Below are 26,668 nucleotides of genomic sequence, written 5' to 3'. Positions count from 1 at the left end.
CTCCCTCACCCTGAATTGAGGATATTTACTGCAAAGCAACTTCCTAAAAACCATGCTAAACCTTCCAAGGATGAGTGTACGGGTCCAACCACTTTTGCCTTTTCATTTGCAAATATCCCTCTTCTGTGATGTGATTAGCAGCATTGGCTCCTTTGTTTTCTGTAAAAGGTAACCACATAAAGTGAATCTGTGCATAGTTAATGAGGACCTTCTTATAATATGCCCAGTAAAACAATAAAACCTCATCAAAGCAAGGGATGAGGCTTTTGCTCCCCTTAAGAGAAAAGCCATGCTGTCTCTTTTCCTCCACTGGACCTGGTAGTCCATGTGAATGTCTTATTTCATCCATAATGATGTGGACACTGCAGGCCAGTGTCTGCATCAACTGAGTATACATAAAAACCATGTTTTTGGGATGTCTAGACTTCTGCCAATGTAGATGTAAAGGGACCTAGAAAGATCATACACAATCAGATCCTAAATACAAAGATGATAACAAAAACAGGAATTTGACATCAGTCATTATTTTAAAGTAAGGTATTTGTGCAATGAAATGAAAAAAAAAGGCACATACGTGCCACTTAGCAATGTGTTTAAGGTGCATTTAATCTCACCACATTGTACACTGATCTCTTAAAAGACAACCCTTCTCATCAGGTGAATAGATAGCTCTCAAGGAAAGATTAGATATAAAAAAAATCACCTTGAATTTATCTAGCACTAATTTGAAATTTAAGAAAATTTGGTGTGGTGATAAACTGAAGATTACTTTCTCTGTGCATTATATTTATCTAATAAATGACAAAAAACAAAATGAACAAAAGACTCACATGTGAAAGCTTAAATCTTAGAATCGGTTTGACATTAAACTTCTCCTAATAAGAATTTTCTTTACAATGAATCTTTTTTCCTTTTGTCCTCTCTTACTGATTTCTGTTCCTTAAAAGCATATGTATATAAAGCCATCTCTAAAATTCTTATTTTTGGCAATGCATCTCCATCAGAAGTTCTTTAAAATATTACAATATAAGTGGGGTGTAATAGTACAGCTGTTGTCTGAGGAGCACAGATTCAGTAAAGTACAATATTGGCTCCCATGACACACAGCAATTTCATCAACTGTAATGACAAACATGTCATTTACAGCTAATACTCCTTTTAAGAGACATGTCCTGTTAAATATGAGCCTCTTTCATTTCCTGATACTTGAATGGTATCACGGTAATGCAGTTTGGGGAAGAGACCTAAGCCAAGGCATTTCAAGTTGTGAATAATAGAGAGAAAAGAGATGAAGATTCTCCAGGCATTTGGGGAAAGGGTTTGCAAGGAGACAGAAAGAGAGAAGAAAAACGGAAAAAAAAAAAAAGATGGACAGTTCAGTACTATAATGGACGAAACAAAAGAAGTAATATTTTTGTTAATAATTCCCTACATTAGTGTTTACATAAAGAAAATTTTTTGATATTTGCGTAGTTATTTCCATCTACCCAAGTGATAAATGGCACAGATAATATTTTAAAATTTCTTTTACAGTGACATAAATACAAACCTAGAAATAAATCCACTAAATGTTATGAAAAGTTTCTACACTGAAAACTATAAACTATTACTGAGAGATATTATATAATTCCCAAGTAAATGGAGGTACATTATATGTTCTTACACTAGAAGACAATATTTTGAGGTGTCAATTTTACCTAAATAGATTTAGAAATTTAAAGCAATGCCATTCAAAATCTTAGAAGATTTTCTTCTATTCTCTCTCTCTCTCTCATTTTCTTTCCTTCCTTTTTTTTGTGAAAATTTAGAAGACTTACATAAGCCAGAAATAATATTTTAAAAGAAAAAAGGGGCATTCACACAAGCAAAAGTCAAGTCTTAATATAAAATTGACATAATAAAATGAGGTGTTATTGACAGAATGATTCAGAAAAAAACAAAAGAAAAAAAAAGCATGAAAATAGAATCGCACATGCACAATCACTTGACATGATAAAATGCCATGTAAACCACTGGGAAATAATTATTTTTACTAAATTGTGTAAAGTAAATAAGATATCTGGAAAGAAAATATGAACTTTTACAATTACTTATCATTATGCTCAAAAACTAATGTGTGATATTAAGTTTCTAGAATAAAAAGAGTAGAATATATTCAGGAACTTGGAATAAACATTTATTTGATAAATAGAAAAGACATTATGTACAAAACAAAAAAAATGATTAACTGGACTTCATTAAAATGGAGAACTTTCATTCAACAAAGTAAATCATTCAGAAAACAAAAACAAATCAAACTAATTACTGGAATATTTGCTACACATAAATCTCCTAAAGGACTTAGAGATAGAAGGAAAAAAAGAGCAGCTTCTTATCATTAATAATGAAAAGCAAAAATATAAAAAATAAAAAGTTGTAGAGAGTAACTTCACAATATGATTGAGAAAAAATATTATCAAGTTCTTAACATCATTAGTATAAAGAAGAATTCAAATTAAACCCATAAGAAGATGCTGCTTTATCAACCCCCACCCTGAGTAATTGATATAAAAAAATAAAAAAGACAGCATATACTAATTATTGGTAAGATCACATAATAACTGAAAATCTCATGAATAATTGCCACAAGTGAATTCCTGCATTCACTTTAGAGAACTATTCAATAATCTCTGAAGCTAATGTATAGTAATTATAGTTTTAGTCATGCACTCAGAGGAAAGGAGTGCACATTGCCACAAAGGATACATAAAAAATGCAGTTAGCAGTTTGATACATGATAGCCAAAAACTAGAAACAATTCAAATATTCATCTAGTGGAAATTTAATAAAAAAATTATGGTATGTTTATAAAATGTATCTAGCACAGGAATAAAAATGTCCTAGTGCTCTGGCTGGAGTCTCATTTGGCTGGAATGTTGTCCTGTACACCAGTGAGTTGTGGGTCCAAGCCCTGGCCAGGACACATACCTAGGTTGCGGCTCCATCTCCAGCCGAGGCACATATGGGAGGCAGACAGAATTAATATGTTTAAGGCATGGCCAAAACAGCAGTGTGACAGGATTCTCTCTCTCATTCTCTCTCACTCTCTCTCATTCTCCCCCTCTCCCTCTCTCTCTCTCCCTTCCTCTCTCTAAAATCAATAAACATATCCTCTGGTGCAGATTTTTAAAAAGTGATATACACAACATGGGTAATTTTTTAAAAAGCTTGTTTTGAGCAAAGGGTGCTAGACACATTATGGTATGTTTCAATTTATATGAAGTGCAAGAAAAGACAACACCAATCTGTGATTGTAGAGGTCAGATAGGGTTACTGATAAGGGCACAAGGGAACCTTCTGGAAGCAATGGCAGTGCTCAATGTGTCAGTCCCTGTGTGGTTATCTAGGTGTATGACTATGTGAAACACATGTAGTTACACACTGAATTTTGTACATTGTACTATATATACATTTTATATCATTTAACAAAGACATGCTTTAAAATGTAAAGATTATGAATATCTTTATGACAACAAATTTACAAATTCAGTTGAATCATCATTATAGAAAAATACAACCCTTTGAAACAAAGCAAAAAGTCAGAGATTTAATTAGTCCTATAACTATTGAATAATTGAAATACTAATTTAAAATCTTCCCCAATGAAACTTTGGGGTTATATACCTTCACCAGTGAATTCTACCACAGTAGCAAAGAAAAAATTAATATAAACAAAGGGGACATTATCTAAATAATTTTATGAGACCCACATTATCTTTATATCAAGACCTTAAAAGTAAGTCAAAACATGGGATATCACATTCCAATCATGCATTCCAAGTAGAGAGCCTTAGGACTATATACAGAAAGGCCAAAAAAAAAAAAAAATCAAACAAAGACATTTGAAACCTGGCATATAATATAAAATATGGAGATTTATAAAATCATTATTCAAGTTCTAGGTTAATAAATTTACAAATGACTCATAAGTTGGATGTTGATTTATGGATTGCTGCTGAGAAAGGAAGAAAAAGGGAGGAAAGGAGGGAGACAAAAAGAGAGGCAGAGACAGAAGGAAACTAGATTTGTCACTTTTTTTAGCTCAGTGGTTTAACCAGGAAAATATTATCCATAAAAAAAATATAGTTTTTAATTTTTTACATTTTAATTAAATGTATCAGGGTGATATTCACTAGTAAGATTATATAGGTTTCAAGTGTATATTTCCATGATATGATCCATATGTTGCACTGTGTGCCCACCACCCAAAAGCAAATCATCTTTACCCACAGTCCACATAACTAACAGTGATTGAACACCCCTGTTCTCTTACATGCAGACAGTGGTGTTGTAACAGACGGGTGGGGGTTGAAATGCAGACTGAATTTTGAAAAAGAGAAAGTAGGAAATGAGATGTAGAAACATGAACACAAATAACTATTCTATAATGGGTGCCATAGAGAGAGGAGAAAATAATTTATACTTTTGAATATTTTCTATACTTTGAGGTAGTAGCAGTGGATAGAACAGACAAGTTTCTGACTTTTTGAAACTTATTTTGTTGTCAGGGAGACAGGACATATGTATTAAATATATAGTATAATGTCACTAATAAGTGTCAGAAAGAGTGGTAAAATCAGTTAAGGAAATAGAGATGAGGAAGAAAAAGATACAGAAAAGAAATGGAGGATGGAGATAATTAATAGATGAGGCGCAAATGTCATTGATAATGTGACCAGTAAGGCCTCAGTGAGGACGTGATATGTGAGGGAAAATGCCTGAACGGTGTGAGTATACAATCCAAGTGACTAGAGAGAGGCTATTGAGTGCATACTAGGGCATTAAGGCAGAGACAGCATTGATATGTTTAAGGCATGGCAAAAAGACCAGTGCGACAAGATGGGTGTGAGCAGAATAGAGGGCCTTGCATAATGAAGTTAAAGACTCTGGCAGAGGTCTGATCATATAGGGCCCTTGGGATATGTTGCACACTTCACATGTCATTCCAAAAGAGCTGTAAGCAACTCATGCTGTTTTTTTCTTTTAATGTATCTCACTTCCTAGGTAGTAGAAAAAAAATTATATGGAGAGAGAGAAACAGAGAGTGGAAGCAGAGATGCTCTTGTGGTTTAGGAAAAAAATCAGATGTGGAAGTAATTTGATATAATTAAAAGTATAGTTGGATAGTATTTGTGGAAGGATTGGCTGGGAAAAAAAGGACATGAAGAGAAGAATAACTTTTTGACATGGGTATCTGGGACAAAGGCAATGACAATACATTTGATGGGAAAGCCTAGTGCAGGAGTGGTTTTGAGGAGGCAAAGGAGGAAGTGAGTGTGTGTTACCTTCTACTGAGTTGGGCCCAGTGGTTGGTGACCCAATGAATGGGTGATGTTCACAATGTCCAGTCTTCAGCAGCCCTGCTCAGCTCCTGTAGATTCATGCCTATGGCTTCTCCTAAGAAGTCAATTAATCATTAATCTCATTATTTGTCTTCCTTTTTCTCCTGCTGCCTTCTAGTTCTCTCAGAGTATTTTCTTTTCCAAAGAACACTGCCTTTCCATGGCGTGCCTGAAGGATGCCTTCAGTTTTGTCACATTGGCCTCAGGGGATATTTTCAGGCTTAATTTGTTCTAGGACCCAATAGTTCACTTTTCTATTGGTCCAGGGTATCTTTATAGCTCACCTCCAACACCATATTTCAAAAGAATCATTTTTTTCCCTTTCAGCTTCTTCACTGTCTAACTTTCACATCTGTACCTAGTAACTGGGAGTTATCAGGGGCGGATGATCTTAACTTTGGACTCGAATAATACATCTTTGTTTTTAGTGACCTTTCCTAATTCTTCCATTGCTGCCATTCTGAGGTTCAGCCTTCTCTTGATTTTTTTAGCTGTTGCCTCCACTTGAACTGATGCTTAAACCAAGGTAAGCAAAATCTGCAGCAATTTCCATGTCGTCATTGTTTGTATTAGTTATACATTTCTTCTGCAGTCATGATTATTTTCTTCTTGATGCTTAAATGCAGTGTTGCTTTGGAACTTCTTTCATTTTTATCACATGTTGTATCAAGCATTGCTACTTTCTGCCAATAAGATGGTGCTATATGCATAGCTTAGGTTATTGATATTTTTTCCCGGATTTTCATTTCTCTGAGTCTAGCCCAGTTTTTTATATATGTTGTGCATATAGGTTAAGAAAATGGGGAGATAACATGCACCCTTGTTGGATAGTTTTTCCAACAGGTAACCATTCTCTCTCTCCACATTTGTCCTTACAAAGGCTTCCTGTCCACATGTTTAATGTGAGATGTTTACTAGGCATTAGAGGCAAGAGGCCAAGCAGGAGGTTAGCTATGTTAGTCTGGAGCTCGCAGGTACGATCAGTCTGGAGATAATCTTGAGAACCATTAATTTATTTAAGCCCATCGAAAAATATGAGATCACCAAAGAGCGAGTGTAGACAGAGAGGAGAAAAAGTCATGATGGATCTCTGGACTCCCCAAATTTTTGAAAGACAAAAATCAACAGCACAGACTCTGAGAAATTTACTAGAGAAATAGCAATAAAACCAAGAGGGCATGGCACCTTGGGGGCTAAGTAAAAATATAGTGTTTATTTTGCTCTTGGGTATCTTCTGTTTCTTGTTTGTTTCCATCTATCCAACAAGCTATGAGCTCCTTAAGGGAACTTCGGTTCCTAGAACTTGGCATCAGTGGTTTGCACACAGTAGATACTCAATTTATGTTAAAGTAGTGAAAAAGCAGATGTCAAAATATAAATAATTCTGGAAGGCATAGCCTTAATTTTGAATGAGGAACTGAAAATAGTCTGCAAAGTATCTTAAGACCTTAATGGCCTCGGACACATGATAGAGCTGAATGAAGATGAGCAACTTTGGGAGAAGAGTATGAAAGAGGGAGGCTGCTGACTGTAACAGCACAACTCAAACATCTCACAGCATTGCCTTTGGCTAAACCCAGGGCTGAGACTGCTAGATTTAGAAAGAAAAAAAAAGGATAGCAAGTATTGAAATTTTGGAATATAAATTACTAGAAACCTAGATTGTTATAGATTATTGTAGTTTTTCTATATATAATATATCTGCCATGTTGGTTACCTGCCAATATTTTAAAGAGATAATAAAGTCTTCATTTTCTACTTTGACATGTTCAGAATGTATTACAGATTCATGAAGGTTAGTAGGTGATGCTTTCCAATAATATATGCATAGTAGATAACACTGAATCTTATAAGTAAGGGTTTTTTTTTTTTTTGCAGGCAAAAATATGATTAAACTAGATTTAGCCTAAAGCAAAATTTCATTTATGATTTATTGATATTTTTGATTGGTTGAATCACTATAGGAGAATCGTGTTAGAAAAGCAGTTTGTATCATCCTAGTGAAATTTAACCCTGTATCCAGGACATGACAAGCAGCACTTCCATTTCACTTTGCTATGCACTGAAGAGCTGGAATAGGCTCTTGAATATGACTCTTGAATATAAATATTTCTTCTACATTGGGGCAATGTTGAGAAACATAAAGGCTTCAACATACGCATATGAGGTTCTAGTTTAATTAGTAATCTGGTAACATTTAAAAATGTTTTTATGTCAAGTAATAAGTATATAATAAAAGATAAATAATAAAAATTTCTCTTTTGGAAGGTCTCTAGAGGGGTTAAAATAATGAGGTAATTCATTCTTCACTGTTCTTACAAAATAAAATTGAACAGATAATTATCAGAGAATTATAAAATCTGTATAAAATTTTTCTAGACTTGCTACTAATAAAAATCTTTAGTGTTAATGTATTTTAGTTTTAGATATTTATTATCTTAAAGTATAGGTGTACATGTATAAAGTGAAATGAATAGTGACTGTTTACCACATTTGGATAATATAGGTAGCCATATGCAAACATTAAAATGTATAAAGAACATGGAAAAATATAGGCTTTAGAGTAAGACAGACCGTATTTAATTGTAGTATTACCAACTATAAAACCTTGAGCAATTAATTACTATGTTTCTGTTTCCTTGTCTGTTTAAATAGGGAGAAAATTATGTATCTTTCAGTTATAAGAAAATATTGTAAAGATTGACTAGAATTCACTAAGAAAGTGTGTCTTATAAGGTGTCAGACTTCATTTGGGATTGCAAAAGCATTAAGATAATTTTGAATTGAAAATGACCTTATAGTTTTTCTTACAGAACATTTTTCTAAAAGAGCTATATGTAGATAAAGTCTTGGTCTATATTCATTCACAAACTCTTTTCATATGTCTTGAAATCAGTAAATGAAGGTCAGTGTTTTATTAATGAATAATCTTGAATTCAACTGACTTTTAGAATCTGTTATTTAATTACTACTCAAATCTATGTGAGAGTATCATTTAGACACCAACTCTCTCTCTCTTTCTATAAATATAAATATATATATATATATATATAGCATTGCTAGATAATAGGCAGAAGAACCAGTTATATTTGAATTTTGGATATATAACACATGTATTTCAGTATAAGTTTGTCTGACAAAATATCTAGGGCATACTCAGCTGAACAATTATTCTTTGTTTATCTGAAATTCAAATTTAACTGGGTATCATGTATGTATATTTGTTAAATTTGGCTGCCTTACTGCGAAATTCTCAGATCTTAGAAACAACCATTGTGAGACAGTGCTGCAGAATGTCTGTAATATTGCAGGCAGTGGACTAGTCTGACTATCAGTTCCCCCCTCTCCTCCTATTAATGGAGTGGTTGAAATGATCTGGGTAATGTTTGCCTCATTTATCCAAAAGAGTGTAATAATTCAAAAATTATATGTGATACATATGTCTTGATTGAGTTTAGGGATTTAAAATTCTGTAAAATGTAATTAAAATATTCATTTCAAACATCAGATGTGAGTCACTGCCATAAAATCCTCTGATTTTAAAAGCACCATAAGGTTAATTATTAATACTATATTATAATAATTCCCCAGGTAGTAATATATTATTTTGGAGGTTTCTTCATCAAGAGTCCTGAACCAAGAGCATTTACCTATGAAAAAATTTAAATTTTTTCTTGCTATTGTTAATAAAAAGAATATAATCATTTAACATGGTTTTAAAGTGGTCTTCCAAATTAGTTACTTAAAAATACATATCCTACTAGAAAAAGCAATACTGTGATTGCCAAAGTCTTTAAATATAATTTTATACTATGTAAATCAATACAAGAAGTATTTGAATTTTGATAATTTTTACAGTATTGAAAGAAATTTAAGAAGACCTAAGAATGGAAATATATTAATTATTTTTTCATGGACTGGAAGACTTAATGTTATTAAGATAGCAATATTTCCTAATTTCATCTACAGAATCAACACAATATTAAATCAAAGTAATATTGAAAAAGAAAAACAAAGTTGAGGACTGACCTTTTGTAATTTCTAACTTTCTACAAAGCTACATTAATCAATGCTGTGAAGTACTCACCTAAGGACACAGAGCAATTAAAAAGAATGGGGTTTTCAGAATATTTATAGTTAATTGATTTTAAACAGGGAGTCAAGACAATTCAGTGAAGGAAAGAAAAGTCTTTTCAACAAATAATGCTGGGGCAACTAGATATCTACATGCAAAAGAATGAAATCAGACGCCCACCTCACATCATATGTGAAATATAAATCCAAATTTATTACATGCCCATGTTTAATATCTAAAACTGAACTTCACCAAACTTTAAAACTCTGTGAGCTTAAAATATACTACCAAGAAGTAAAAAGACAACCAACAGAATGGAAGGCAATATTTACAAATTATATAGTTGTTAAGTAACTTGCATCCAGAATATATTAAAAAGTTCCATCTCTGAACACTAAAAATTGGATAAAGATTTGAACAGATATTTCTCCAAAGAAGATATACAAATGGACAATAAGTGGTGAAAAGATCTTCAACATTGTTTGTCATTCATTAGGGAAATGGAAGTTAAAACCATAATGAGGTATAATTCCAACCCACTAGTCCTGCTATCATAAAAAAAAAAGGAAAACAGTGAGTATTGGCAAGGATATGGAGAAACTGTTACCCTCGTAAATAATTGGTGGGAATGCAAAATGTTGCAGTCACTTTGGAAAACAGTTTGGCAGTTCCTTAAAAAATTATATGTAGAATTACCATAAAGCCCAGCAATTGCTCTCCTGGGAATATACACAAGAGATCTAAAGACATATGTCCATACAAAAGCTGTACACAAATGTTCACAATAGCATGTACACATCTATGTTTATTGCAGTGTTATTTACAATAGCCAAGATCTGGAAACAACCTAAGCACTCATCAGTAAATGAGCTGATAAAAAAGCCATGGTGCATTTACACAATAGAATACTATGTGACTGTAAAAAAGAAGAAAATCTTGTCATTTGCAACAGCATGCATGGACCTGGAGATTATTATGCTAAGTGAAATGAGCCAGTCAGAGAAAGACAAAAACCATATGATCTCACTTACAGGTAGAATCTAATGAACAAAATAAACTGATGAACAAAATCGAAACAGAGGCATGGATACATTGAATAGACTGACAAGTGTCAGAGAGGAGGTTGGGGCTGGGTGAAAGAAGGTGAAGGGAGTAGCCAAAGAACATGTATGCAAACTCATAGTCACAGACAACAGTGTGGTGATGACCAGAGGGAAGGGGGTTGGGGGCTGGGTGGAGGTGGGCAGAAGGCAGAAAATGGGGATATTGGTAATAGTGTCAACAATAAAGAAAACAATAGCTAAAAAGTGGAAAAACCTCAAATTTCTATGAACAAATGAATAGATATTTTTAAATGCAGTATATCTCTGTAATGGACTATTATTTAGGTAAAAAAGAAATGTGCTAACAATGTGTGATACCTCAGTGAACCTTGAAGGCACGCTAAGTGAAAAGAAGACAACACAAAAGCCCACATATTATACGATTCCATTGATATCATATCTGGAGTAGGAAAATCAATAAAGACAAAAGTAGATTAACAATATCCAGTGCTGGGAGAGGGGATAATGGAGAATGACTGCTAATGAATATTGGGTTCCATTTTGGGGTAATGAAATGTTTTAAAAACACTGGTGATAGTTGCACATTTCTGTGAGTATGCTAAAAACCACTGAATTACACACTTTCAAAGAATGCATTTTGTGGATGTGTATTTTCCAAAAACTATTATAAAAATAGGAAAGATTGATTTTGGAAAAGGAAGTTGTTGAGTTAGTTGACTGGTGAATTTAAATTTTTAAGAAAGGCTGACATACTTTACACTTAATATAGGAATGTAGAAGTCCACCTGTGAATTTGGAAATCAATACATCTATGAAATTCTTGAATCAACTATGCGGCTTAACTAGGCTCTTGTGATGGAGCTGACTCCAGAACACCTTCCCACTGTTGGCTGTTCATATTTTCTTCTGAAACCACTATACATTTCTACCTTAACCTGTAATTAGATGTTTGCATTCCTATGTGAGTATTTGCATTCTTAGACAAGCATGGTATAATACAAAATAGAAAAATAAAGTTAGATAATCTACTTGTATAAGTTTAACTAAAATTAAAAGTTAAGCTTTAATAATATGTAACATGTAGATACTGTGGACTGAATGCTTGTGTCATACATATGTTGAAGATTTATCCAATCCCCAGTGTGACGGTATTTGGAGGTGGGTTCAGAGATAATTATGTCATGTGATTGGAGTCCTCGTGATTAGATTTCAATCATTATAAAAAGAGACATGAAAGATATGGTATCTCTCTCTTTCATATGAGGTTTCAACAAGTAGGTGTCCATCTCCATGAGGAAGGCCCTCACTGGGGACTAAATTGGCCAGTGCCTTAATCTTGGACTTCCCCATCTCCAGAATTGAAAGAAATGAATGTCTGTTGTTTAAGTCATTCAGTCTATGATATTTCGGTTTAGCAGCCCAAACTGACTGAGGCATGGGCCAATACTAATACCCTTGCTATACTGTCTAAGAAACCCTTTGGGCCCTAGCTGGTGTAGCTCAGTGGATTGAGTGTGGACCTGGGAACCAGAGCATCACCGGTTTGATTCACAGTCAGGGCCACATGCCTGGGTTGCAGCCATGTCCCCAGTATGGGGTGTGCTAGAGGCAACCATACATTGATGTTTCTCTCCCACTTTCTCTCTCTCCTCCCCTCTCTCTCAAAATAAATAAATAAAATGTTTTAAAAAAGAAAAAGAAACCTTTTGGATATGTAAATATCTAAGTGATAGTACTGCAAAGAAGAGGAGCTTATAGTCACATTCCAAGTTTTTATTTTGCTCTAAAGGTTTTCTGATGTAATATTATTCAAAGACATATTAGAATCATGAATTATATTACCTAACTTTTTTAACTAAAGATTGCCTAATAGAGACATAGCATAAAAGACCTCTGTATAAAAACATGGATTAGAAAAATATGAGCAAAGCAATTGTAAGGAAACAGCAAGAAAAGTAAGCTGGACAATATTATCCCTAGAAATATCTATTGGTTGGATGGCGTCGGAGTAGGAAGGAGCAGATTTGGCTTTCCTCTGCTCAGGGGAGAGAGTCCTGACCGATCTTTGGAGTGGAAAGGCAAGCAACCAACATATTTCAGCATTTTTGAGAACGGAGGACCAAGGATTGTGGCAGAACCGAAAGAACAAAGAACAGATCGCTGCATCATGGTAGGCTCCCGGGACAGGCGTGTGGTACCGGGGCTGCAGCCCCAGGCCCGGGGGCCGCGGCTGGGTTTGCCGTAGGGTTAGTGGGAGAGAGCCAGGTCCGCTGCTCCCTCCCCAGCCGAGCAAGGTCTGGGCAGCTCTGGGAGGAGTCCAGGTGCTGGCAGGCACACCGGGTGGCGAGCAGCTTTGGAGGCAGTGAACGCCAGAGCCGAGTCGCGCTGCGGACCCGGACTCCCAGGGTCTCCTTTCTGGCTGGAGCTTTGGCGGTGAGAGAAACCGGGCCATTGGAGAGCGGCGGGCTCGATCGGGAGGAATTTCCCAAGAGGAAGGAGTGAATGGGCACAGACACTGTTTGGGGAATTCTCCTGAAGTGATCAGTGGCTCTGGCCTGTTTGCTCCCCAGCTGTGAGCGCGCAGGCTGCGGACAGGCCGCGCCCGCCCGCCCGCGGGGGCACCGGCGTGCGGCAGACAGCCGTGCAGGCAGCAGATGGGCCACGCCCGCTCACTGGAGCGCGGGGAGCGAGGGTGGCGCCAGTCCACGCCGGGCGGCCGACGGGCCGCGGAGCCAGTGCGAACCCCGCGGGCCTAGGAAGAAAAGCCAAACAAGTCATCCTTCAGACTGCCTCAGCCAGCAAGAGCAGAACAACCGGTTTGGCCACTTTGAAATCAAGAGACTTTTTAATTTGATTCTATTTTTTTAACAATTTTTAATTTTTTAAGTTTTATTGTTTTTATTCTCTTTTGATTTCTTTTTCCTCTCTTACCTGATTTCTTGTTTTATTCCTTCCTCCTTCCTGTCCTCCAATTTTATCTCTTCTTCCTGCCTTCGTCTGCCTTTTCTATTTTTTTTCTTTTTTAAATTTTTTCCTAAATACCTACAAGTGAGACAAAATCCTGGAACGGTGAAAAGACCAAAGTTGAACCCAAAGAAGGGGCATCACAACAGCTGGGACAGTGAGATAAATGTCACTCTGCTATTACAGAGAACCTGCAAGTTATTGCAAATTTGTATTATTATTATTTTTCCAGTGTTCCTACATCTTTTTTTTTTTTAACAATATTTTTATATCCCTCTTATTTTTGTATAGCCTGCTTTGCTAGGCTGGTTTTATTGTATGACCTGACAGCTTTCCCCTGATATCTCTTTCTATACCGTATTACTAATCTACTGTCCATTAACTCACCTGTGTCCTATCAGCATACTACTCAATGTTCGGTACTCCCTATCCTTATTACCTAGATTTCATAGACTCTGCCATATGAATGTTGCCATAATATTATTGTAAATAACTGTTGTTCCATGCAAGTGTAATTACTTCACAACACCCCCCCCCCCCCAGATCGTAGCCCATTTCAAAGTTTCCTGAACTCTATTACTGTAGTGGTTAACTCTATTCTCTCACACACTACACCTATTTACTACACTTTACTCTCACCTTACCCCAGAATCTGACCGCCCACAACCTCTCTGCTTTATAGATCCAACTCACAATCCTTCCCCCCACAACAAGAGTCTTATCTTCTTTCCATCCTTTCTAAAAATCAGCTAGCTGGGTGGAAGACCACGGTTAACACTATACATAGTGCAAGGATCTCCTATATCTTCCCTACTTGCTACTACTGTAAATAGCATAGAATTCTCGGTTGCTGTCTTAAACCATTTTGCCCTCCCCTCCATCTGATGACAAAAAAGAATAGGTGGAGGAGGTGAACACCAGGATACCCACTGGAAGAGGAAACCCAACAACTAAGGAACCACTAACAGATAACAGCAGAAGATGGTGAAGGAGGGAGTAGTAACCACACAAACCTCAATCCAGGGCTTATCTGGAAATACAACTAAACAGTAGAGACAGTACCCAATACAAACAACTGAACAAGATTTCCTTAAACCTTGTACACACAGAAGAACCAGCCTCAACACAACCTGCCCTCACCAGCACAACAAAATATAGAAGGTGGTGGACAGAGTGACCCACATTTAACCAGCTGGCGGGAAGGAACCACCAAAGAAAGACTCAACAACAATCAGAACCCAAAGGCAAACACAAAGCCAACTTAAACAACAGCCCAAGACCAGCGAGCTTGGGGGGTCAAGGAAACAGTACCACTGAAACTCACTGCTACTCTACTAAAGAAGTTCACATCATAAACCAAGGGAGCCAGAACAGATCAATATAAGAAGCTGAGGTGAACAAGAAGAGTCTCACAAACAATGGGAAGACAAAGAAATACTCCCCAAATGAAAGGAAAGGAGGAAGCCTCAAAAAGAATGCTAAATGAAACAGAGGCAATTCAACTATCAGATATTGAATTCAAAGCAGTGATTGTCAGGAAGCTCAATGAGCTCACAATGAGCTACGAGAAACTACAGGGAAGCTACAATGAACTCAATGAAAACTACATCAGCATAAAAAAGGAAATAGAAACTCTCAACAAGGGCCAAGAGGAAATGAAGAATACAATCTCTGAAATGAAGAACACAGTAGAAGGAATGAAAAGCAGGATCGATGAAGCAGAAGATCGGATCAGCGAGCTAGAGGACAAAATAGAAGAAAACACCCAGAAAGAGCAAGAAAGGGAAAAGAGGCTCAGAAAGAATGAAGAGGGATTAAGAGAAATGCAAGACAATATGAAACGTAATAATATCCCTATAATAGGGATACCAGAAGGAGAAGAAGAAGAACAAGGGATAGAAAACCTAGTTGAACAAGTGATGATGGAAAACTTCCCTAATTTGATGAGACAAAAAGTCACACAAATACAGGAAACACAGAGAGTCCCAATCAAGAGGAACCCAAGGAGGCCCACCTCAAGACACATCATAATTAAAATGGCAAAATTTCAAGACAAAGAGAGAATCTTAAAGGCAGCAAGGGAGAAGAAGAAGGAAGTAACATACAAGGGGGCCCCAATAAGGCTAACAGCTGACTTCTCAATGGAAACACTCCAAGCCAGAAGAGAATGGCAAGAAATAATCCAAGTAATGAGAACCAGAGGCCTGCAACCACGACTGCTTTACCCAGCAAGGCTCTCAATTAAGATAGAAGGCCAAATAAGAAGCTTCTCAGACAAAAGAAGTCTAAAAGAATACACCTCCACTAAACCAACTCTGCAAGAGATGCTGAAGGGACTGCTTTAAGGAAAGAAAGGAAAAGAGAGAGTGAGAGAGGATCACACGTACATAAAAGGCAATGAATAAGTACCTATCAATAATAACCTTAAACGTAAATGGACTAAACGCTCCAATCAAAAGACATAGAATAGCTGATTGGATAAGAAAACATGACCCACACATATGCTGTCTACAAGAGACCCACCTCAGGATAAAAGATCTGCACAGGTTGAAAGTGAAGGGCTGGAAACAAATTTTCCAAGCAAATGGACAGGAGAAAAAAGCCGGGGTAGCAATACTCATATCTGACAAAATAGACTTCCAAAGAAGATCCATAAAGAGAGACCCAGAAGGTCATTTCATAATACTCAAGGGAAGAATTCACCAAGAAGACATAAACGTAGTAAATATATATGCACCCAACATAGGAGCACCTAAATACATAAAGAAAATCTTAGAGAACTTCAAGAAAGATATGGACAGCAACACAATTATTGTGGGGGATTTTAACACCCCTCTATCAAAAATGGACAGATCTTCCAAACAAAACATCAACAAAGATATTGTGGCATTGAACAATACCCTAGACGAGCTGGGCTTTACTGATATTTACAGAACCCTCCATCCCAAAGAAGCTAAATACACATTTCTTTCAAATGTACATGGAACATTTTCAAAGATTGACCACATGATAGGACACAAAACAAGCCTCAACAATTTCAAAAAAATTGAAATCATACCAAGCAATTTCTCGGATCACAAGGGACTGAAACTAGAAACCAACCACAAGGAAAAAAACCCAAAACACTCAAATTCATGGAGATTAAACAGCATGCTATTAAACAATGAATGGGTCAAGAATGATATTAGGGAAGAAATCAAACGGTTTTTGGAAACAAATGAAAACGAACTCACAACAACCCAAAACTTATGGGACACAGCCAAGGCAGTCCTGAGAGGGAAGATCATAGCGATACAGGCCCACCTAAAAAAGTTAGAAACATTTCAAACAAACAACCTAACCCTACGTCTACAAGAACTTGAGGAACAACAACAAAGACAGCCCAGAGCAAGCAGAAGGAAGAAATAACCAAGATCAGAGCAGAATTAAATGACATAGAGACTAAAAGCACAATTCTAAAGATCAATGAATCCAAGAGTTGGTTCTTTGAAAGATAAACAAAATCGACAAGCCTTTAAGCAGACTCATCAAGAAAAAAAGAGAGAAGACCCAAATAAACACAATCAGAAATGAAAGAGGAGAGATTACAACAGATACCACAGAAATACAAAGGATTGTAACAAATTACTACAAAGAGCTGTATGCCAAGAAATTTGAAAACCTAGATGAAATGGACAAATTTCTAGAAAAATATAACCTTCCAAAACTCAATAAAATGGAAGCAAAAAGCCTCAACAAACCAATAACAGCAAAAGAAATCGAAGCAGTAATCCAAAAACTCCCAACACACAAAAGCCCTGGACCAGATGGTTTCACAGGAGAATTCTACAAAGCATTTAAGGAAGAACTAACACCTATCCTTCACAGACTATTTCAAAAAATCCAAAAAGATGGAAGACTACCAAACTCTTTTTATGAGGCCAACATCATCTTAATCCCAAAACCAGATAAAGACACAACAAAGAAAGAAAACTACAGGCCAATATCGCTGATGAACATTGACGCTAAAATCCTCAACAAGATACTGGCAAACCGCATCCAACAGTACATTAAGAAGATCATACACCATGACCAAGTTGGATTCATCCCAGGTATGCAAGGATGGTACAATATACGCAAATCAGTAAATGTAATACATCACATAAACAAAAGCAAAGACAAAAACCACATGATCATATCGATAGATGCAGAAAAAGCATTTGATAAGGTACAGCACCCATTTATGATAAAAACACTCAGTAAAGTGGGAATAGAGGGAGCATTCCTCAACATAATAAAGGCCATATATGAGAAACCTACAGCCAACATTATACTCAATGGGCAAAAATTAAAATCTTTTCCACTAAGAACAGGAACAAGACAAGGATGTCCACTTTCACCACTTCTATTCAATATAGTACTGGAAGTTCTAGCCACAGCAATCAGACAAGAAAAAGAAATAAAAGGAATCCAAATCGGAAAGGAGGAAACAAAACTGTCACTGTTTGCAGATGACATGATAGTGTACATAGAAAATCTATAGACTCCACCAAAAAACTGCTTGACCTAATAAATGAATTTGGCAAAACAGCGGGATACAAAGTCAATATCCAGAAATCAAAGGCATTTCTGTACACCAACAATGAAACAGCAGAAGCAGAAATCAAGAAAAAAATCCCATTTGAAATAGCAAAAAGGAAAATAAAATACCTAGGAATAAACCTAACCAAAGAGGTAAAAGACCTGTATTCAGAAAACTACATAACACTGAGGAGAGAAATCAAGGAGGACACAAACAAATGGAAATATATACCGTGTTCATGGATTGGAAGAATTAATATCATTAAAATGTCCATACTACCAAAAGCAATCTACACATTCAATGCAATACCGATTAAAGTACCAATGGCATATTTCACAGACATAGAACAAACACTTCAACAATTTATATGGAACCATAAACGACCCCGAATAGCTGCTGCAATTTTGAGAAAGAAGAGTAAAGTAGGAGGAATCACAATACCTGACATTAAACTATACTACAAGGCCACTGTAATCAAAACAGCCTGGTACTGGCATAAAAACAGGCACATGGACCAATGGAACAGAACAGAGAGCCCAGAAATAAACCCAAGCCTCTACGGTCAATTAATATTCGACAAAGGAAGCAGCAACATAAAATGGAATAAAAATAGCCTCTTCAACAAATGGTGTTGGGAGAACTGGACAGCTACGTGCAAAAAAATGAAACTCGAGCACCAACTTACACCTTACACAAAAATAGATTCAAGGTGGATAAAAGACTTAAATATAAAGCGTGACACCATTAAAGTCCTAGAAGAGAACGTAGGTAGGAAAATCTCAGATATTTCACGAAGAAACTTTTTTGCTGACTTGTCTCCTAGAGCAAGGGACATAAAGGAAAGAATAAACAAATGGGACCTCATCAAAATTAAAAGCTTTTGCACAGCTAAGGAAAACAGTATCAAAATAAAAAGAGAACCAACTGTATGGGAAAACATATTTGCTAATGATACCTCAGACAAGGGTTTAATGTCCAAAATATATAAAGAACTTACGCGACTCCACTCTAAGAAGACAAGTAACCCAATTAAAAAATGGGCAAAGGACTTGAACAGACAATTCTCCAAGAAGGACATACAGAAAATCCAAAGACACATGAAGCAATGTTCAATATCGCTAGCCATCAGAGAGATGCAGATTAAAACCACAATGAGATACCACTTCACACCAGTCAGAATGGCCATCATAAACAAAGCAACAAACAACAAGTGTTGGAGAGGTTGTGGAGAAACGGGGTCCCTAGTGCACTGTTGGTGGGACTGCAGACTGGTACAACCATTATGGAAAGCAGTTTGGAACTTCCTCAGAAAACTAAAAATGGATCTGCCTTTTGACCCAGCAATTCCATTGCTGGGACTCTATCCTAAGAACACTAAAACACCAATACAAAAGAACCTTTGCACCCCGATGTTCATAGCAGCACAATTTACAATAGCTAGGTGCTGGAAGCAACCTAGATGCCCATCAGTAAATGAATGGATCAAAAAACTATGGTACATTTACACAATGGAATTCTATACAGCAGAAAGAAAGAAGGAGCTCATACCCTTTGCAACAGCATGGATGGAGCTGGAAAGCATTATGCTAAGTGAAACAAGCCAGGCAGTGAAAGACAAATACCACATGATATCACCTTTAACAGGAATCTAAACAACAAAACAAAACAAAACAAAAAACTAGCAAAATATAACCAAAGACACTGAAATAGGGGATAGTCTGACAGTGGCCAGAGGGGAGAGAAGAGGGAATTTCAGGGGGGAAGGGGTAGGGATTACAGGAACAAATTTGGAGGACACATGGACAAAAACTAAGGGTGGGGGGTAATGGGGGGAAGGGGGGAGGGTTGGGTGGAGGGGCTGGAAGGGGAGTAGGGGGGAGAAAACTGTACTTGAACAATGATTGAAATAAAAAAAAAAAGAAATATCTATTGGTTAACCAAGATTATAAAGTGTAAGTGACAAGACTGCAACATAACATTAAAAATATAAAAAATAACTGCTCTATGTTATAAATGTGACATCTTAACAAAAGTGGTTATAAATCATTTTCAAAGAATAACTCTCCTATTATAAAGAAGATATTTTAGAAGTATTTTGGAAATAGCTCCATTATTCTTTGTTAGTATGGCACAAGGAGATACAAAGATGTCACCACTATAGAAAATCTAAAAATGAAGAGTTGAAAGGAAGAAAATATTTTCTAAACTTAAAAAAATTCTAAACAAGGAGATCATTCTGGTCTTAAATTATATTTTAAGTATAAAATATAACACTTTCCTGTTAGTTTTTAAAAACCGCAGATTTACATTGGGGGAATCTGGCATTCATTACCCAACTTTCAAAAATAACAGAAAAATCAATAGTTGGTTAGCACTATTGAAGGTATTGGGGAAAATGAGCATCATAAATACTCACAGAGAGCAGTGTTCTTTTGCATTGGCGCATCCTTGAGAAAAACATGGTTTTCATTCATTATAAACTTAAAACAAGTCTAAAAGAGTAAATTTAGACTCAGGGCTTTTGATCACTTTTGAATGAAAGGTTAAAAAGGGAAACAAAATCAATGATTTACTGTCATCACAAATAATTCTAAGAATGGATATTATCTTTGTTTTACAGAGGGAAATCTAAGCTTTAGATACTTTGAGTAACTTTCCCAAGGTGACACAGTGATTCACCCCAGATTCAGACCCATGCTGCCTGACTCCCAGCCAACTACTCTTGCTGCACTTCCCCTGGGAGTTATTTTTCCTTTGAATAGAACATATTTTACTCAGTTAAGTTGGGTAGAATTATTTTTTCCATATTTCTAACCCATTCTATAAGAGGTATGTGAGTTCCTTTCTCACTGACTTTGGCCTTGGACAAATGGTATTCTTTTGCCATAAGAGGAGCACAGAACAACATTGTTCCATTATAGCAGATGTTTTCAATATGATTGTGTGGCTCCCTGTGCCTCTCTTGTGCCTGCCTCCCTCACTACCAGCCCAGTGTAATGGTTGGCTTTTCAGTCTGGGTCCCAGGTGAGAAAACACATGGATTATGATGGATTCCAGTGGAACTGCAGCCAATGAGATGCTCTTATGTAAATAACTTTGTTTTATAAACCAATCAGGTAATGCTTCTCTTTTTTGATACTACAGCAAAAGTTGAAAAAGTATATTCCATTTATAGTTGAAATTTATTTACTTATTTGTTGCAGTCAGTTCAACAAAAAGTGCTTATACAGATCTCACTGGCCCACTAACAGAATTGTTTACCCAAAATGTAATTTTACATGATATTGCCAGTTGATATTAAGTGCCATTATAAGAAAAAAATTACAGTCTCATGAAACTCATTTTACCTGTATCTCTTTTCAGAATAATCTGAAGATGTTGTTTATTACACAGCAGAGTAATTTCTGTCTGCATATTGTACAAAAAAGAATATACCTCTCATCAGCAAATGGTTTGTTTTGATCTCAACTTTGCAGTAAATTTATCTAAGTAGCCTGATTCTTTTTGTATCTTTGAAGATAAAAGTCTTAAAGCTAAATTTGGCATTGATATTTTTAACCATATTTCTCCCATACTATGTCATTCCATTGTTTTTTGTTGTTTGTTTCTCTTATTTTAATTTTTTGTCATGTTATATTTTACATATTGTAAGTCCTTTAACAGCTTTCTTGGTGCAAATTATAGTATCAATATAGAAATATATATTTTTATAACTCTGACATAAATTCATCTTTAGTTACTTTCTCAAAATACTAAAGTGATAAAACAATATATCTTTAGTCTCCTCATGTAAAAATAGGATTACAAATTATGTAACATCTAAGGTGTTTAAAGCTCAAATAATATAAGGTTGTATAAACTCTTCTTCTTAAGCAAAGCCAGCAGATACCAGTCCTTTCCATCCACATCCACTAACAATATGACCTAATATAGGAATAAGCCTTCCTTGCACATCTTCATCTCCTGGCTCTCAGTAAAGCCATGTTTCTCATACTTTCACATGCACATTAATCACCTGAAGATCTTGTTAAAATGCATTTTCTGATTGAGTAGTTATGGGGGAGGGGGGCCTGAGGTTCTGCATTTCATAGGCAATGATGCTGTCACTGCTTGTCTGTGGATCACAGCAAATCACATGTGAAGGGACTTAGATTCAACTAAATGTTGTGGAAAATAATTTGTTTTTAGCTACCTGAGCAGGAAGAATTTTAAAGGTGCTCTGAAAATGGAAAAATATATCAGGCACCTGTCACCACACTTGAGGTCTGATATTCCAAAAACAGTTAAAAAAAAACACCAACACTACATTTAACTGACTATTGACTTGAAATTACCTTATTTTGAATAAAGCGAATATTTGCATAGTGTAATTCATAAAATCAAAATAATACACAGCAGAGGAACCAAAAGAACTAAAAAATAAGTAAACGTTCTTGACCTTGAGAAAAAAGGAACAACAACAAAAAGAATTTGCTAGTGCCACAATGAGAATTTGAGTTACTAAATTTCAGTATATTATAAAGAGAAGTTTTGGAATTTAGATTGTATGGTTAGCTTAAAGAAGACGTGATTGTTTATGCATTTTGTTTTGGTTTAAACAAATCTGTTGGCATTCTGCAAAGAGAAACAGACAAATGGTTTAAACAGACCTCCGCTCTGTGTTTCAGTACACTGCCATAAAACAAGTTAGATGAAATTAAGCATGCAGCAAGATGGAAAAATTTTGCTGGCGTTATCACAAGTGCTTACCATAAATATATTACGGTACATGCATAGACTGCAAGGGAAACAACTGCTGTCAAACTGTGAACTGATTTCATCCATACTTTCATACTGGCTGCGTGTATTTGTTTATTCCGGTTTGCTTTGTTTTGTGTGATTATCATTCACAACTGAAATATGCAGACAGACACACCATTAATTCCCTCCATTATTTGCAAAGCATTAATGAGGAATTATGTAAACACTGATGTTTTTAATGAAGACAGTTTTCCTTTTAGTGAATTTACTGGGGCTATTGGAATTGGAGTGCTTCAGGTTATTAAAAATAAAACTATGGAAAAAATATATCTGCCTTGACACTACATTGTGAACTCCTTAGGGGATTTTTATTTTATTCATCTTTGGAAACTTGGAGCCTAACATAACTATTGGTAAATAATTATTTGCTAAATCATTGCTTCTTCATGACATATCATACTATAGGAAAATCTTGTCACATTAATGCTATGTTAAACTCAGTTCCTGTTATTTACATTAGCATCTAAGCCTAATTACAGGAGAATATAACAGTGCTGTAGGAAGTTGGGCCAGAAGCCCATTGCCGTATAATTTTATTATATTATAGAAACAAGGTCAACTTTTTATTTCTCTTTTTAATTTCACAAAATATATAGAACCACCCTTGGCTTGTAACAAATATGTTATGATATCACTTTCATGATGCTTGGGGTTTCTGTTCTGGCCTTTTATTTAATCACCATAAGGCTTATACGTCCAGGAAGTTTAGACTCTTCTTATACACTCAACTTTTTGTTTCCTTCTCAATTTTATCAATCTATTTTTCTTCCCTCAATTAATTTTGGTCAGAGAAGCACAACATTTTCATATTTGTGCATGTGACTTTAAAAATTTTATTGAAAGGCTATTTGTGCCAATTATCATATCAATGAATAAGACCCAAGTCAGCTTTGATAATGTTCATAATATAGTAAGTGCTGTCACACTTTCCGTTGCATTTTGAACTTGTAGTTCATTCTGTTGCCAAAAGTAAAAGTCTCATTTCATGATTCACTCATTTTTCATTCTGTTAATGTTTTATCCTTCTTTGTATTTGCATTCTAACAATTCTATTATTTTATACTTTTTACTCACATTGGCCTTCAATATTTATTAAATACTTGAACATTTCAAGCATGTCTTCAAGCATAGACACAGTAGAAACAATGTAGACTGGTGGGTAAGCAGGTCTCTACCTGGGCTGTAAAATTGGGTTCACCCAGGGAGCACTTGAAAATATTTATGCATGACAAACTTAACAAGAATGCCCATAATATGTATGGGGAAAAACTTGATATAACAGATATTACTTGTAAAGTCTCTTTAATCAAAATTATATACATTGATTCATTGATAAAATTAAATGGAAAAGAATAGAAAATTCTAAATCCATTAGAGTATATTTAAACATTTTGCATATGAAAAGATAACAAATAAGTGAATGGGAAGTGAAGGATTTTTTTGAAGAGGTGTTGGATAATTTGATATTCATATGGAAAAATTAAAATTTCATCTGATTCAGATGCAACTACAAGACAAGTAAATTATAGGTAAATTATAGATTTACAGATAAAAGTAAAAATAATATGGTTACTATAAAAATTAGGGGAAATTCTCTACAAAATGGCTGTGGGGAAATATTCCAAAATCAGGCTTAAACTCCAGAATAATAATACAAAACACTAACACACATGATTAAACAGACTTTTTGAAATATTACATACAAAATACAGCAAGATGAAAGTGAAAAATCATGGAATACTTTGGAAAAATTGTAATGATATCATAGTTAATAGGCTGACTATATTTTTAAAAATTCTGAAAATGTAATGAAAAAGACCATCATTTAGAGAAATTTGACAAGATATAGAACCGTTTACAGAAACAGTTCTCATTTATTAGGAGAAATATAAATTAATATTACATGAAATACTATATCTTAACCACTGAGACATTTGACAACATACTTTCTTGATGAGCTAATAAGAAACAAGTATAGTTTTTACAGTATTTATGGTAATACAATTTGTTGCATCCTCCTATGAAAGTGAATTAGGCTGCATCTAACAAAATTCTAACTACATTTACCTTTTAACCCAGTAATCCTACCTCTAGGAATTTATTCTGAAGACACACTACAAAAATTCAAAATGACTAAAAACTAAAGGCTATTTATTGCTTGTTATTTGATATAGCAATTGACTGAAAAGAACCAAATGTTCTTCAGTGTTGCTTATGTACAAGAAATTATTGCACATGCCCACCATGGTACCAGATTTAAAAAGGACAATCTCTAGATAATGCTTTGGGTTGATCTCCAGGATCTACTATTCAGAAAAAGGTAAATAATATAATATCTTTTAATAAGAAATTAACAACATTATGCTAAATGAAGTAAGCCAAGTGGTAATACACAAATACCATATAATCTTACCTATAAGTGGAACTTAATCAACAAAACAAACAAGCAAGCAAAATATAACTAGAAACATTGAAATTAAGAACAAACTGACAGTATCCAGAGGGGAGTGGAGAGGGAAATAACCAGAGAAAGAAGGGAAAGGGTCATCAAAGAACATGTATAACGGACCCATGAACAAAGCCAAAGGGGGGTAGGGTCGAGGGTGGGAGGTGGGGGTGGGTGGAGTGGGGGAAAGTGGTGGAGGGAAAATGGAGACAACCATATTTGAACATTAATAAAAATGGATAAAAAATAAAATTTAATAAAAGAAGTGCTGCAAAACAAAGAGAAATTGATGGAACACATATATGTGTGTGTTTACAAGTTCAAATAAGTCAATTGACAAATGATTAATTAAAGTAGTTAATTAAGGGGGTGGAGATAATAGCTTGGAGGGTATATTTAGAGGATAGAATTTCTGACTGTATCTTGTATAATATTGACTTTAAGATGATGCAAATATTTACATGTTAAAAACATTAAAACAATACAATTTTGTATTTAGATGGAGAATTGTTTTCTGTATTTTTAAGATACAATAATTTGATTGAGCATCCCTACTAAGACATATCCTAAGGAAAATTAACAACTGCAAATAATTATAGCCTGTATTTAGAATTCATATTTTAATAATATTGATATTTAATGTTCATTAATTTATGAATGTATATAATATATAGTAAATATCCACTGCATATTTATACATGTGATGGCTAGTTTTATGTATCAAGTTGAGTTGGCTAAGGTGATAGTGTAGGTAGCTAAATAAAGGAGAAAGGAACAAAGCTAAATTTAATTTGGTCAGGAGCTACAGGTTTACACACTCCAGGGGAGAGTTGCATTGCTCCCTAAGGGGATTAATACCCCTCTGTTCCCTTGTGTAAAGAGGAAGGATCTGGGGAGACAATGGACTCATTGTTCTGGACTGTGAGGGTGGGGAAGTAAGTACTTGCACAGTAGAAACCAGATGACAAAGTAGAACTCTGGGACCTGCGCAGTAGAAGCTAGGGTGGTGCAGGGCGAGGTCCAGCTTCCATGAGGCATGCCCAGGAGGAGCTAAAATGGCAACCATAATGGGGCAAAATCTAGCCTAGGAAAAGGATCAACTTGGATAGGGGGAAGACCCAACACAAATCTGCAAAGGATTGGGAATGAGATTGGTTACTTTGAAAGTGAGCTAGCTTCTTCTGAAGCCTGAGATAATATAATCAAAGCTTAACAAAGGCCTTTCTCAACAGCACCCATTCAATGTTCATTTGTGCATTCTCTCTCTGTAGCAGCTGTGCAGGCTGGGAACAGAGACTAAGCTAGCCAGATGGGACAGAGACTGATTTGGACTAAACTTTGGCATGAACTGAACTGAACTATGCCCTGCCAATGCTG

The sequence above is a fragment of the Phyllostomus discolor genome, chromosome 1 (assembly GCF_004126475.2).
Source record: "Phyllostomus discolor isolate MPI-MPIP mPhyDis1 chromosome 1, mPhyDis1.pri.v3, whole genome shotgun sequence".
Classification (NCBI taxonomy): domain Eukaryota; kingdom Metazoa; phylum Chordata; class Mammalia; order Chiroptera; family Phyllostomidae; genus Phyllostomus; species Phyllostomus discolor.
This window is presented reverse-complemented; position numbering follows the sequence as displayed.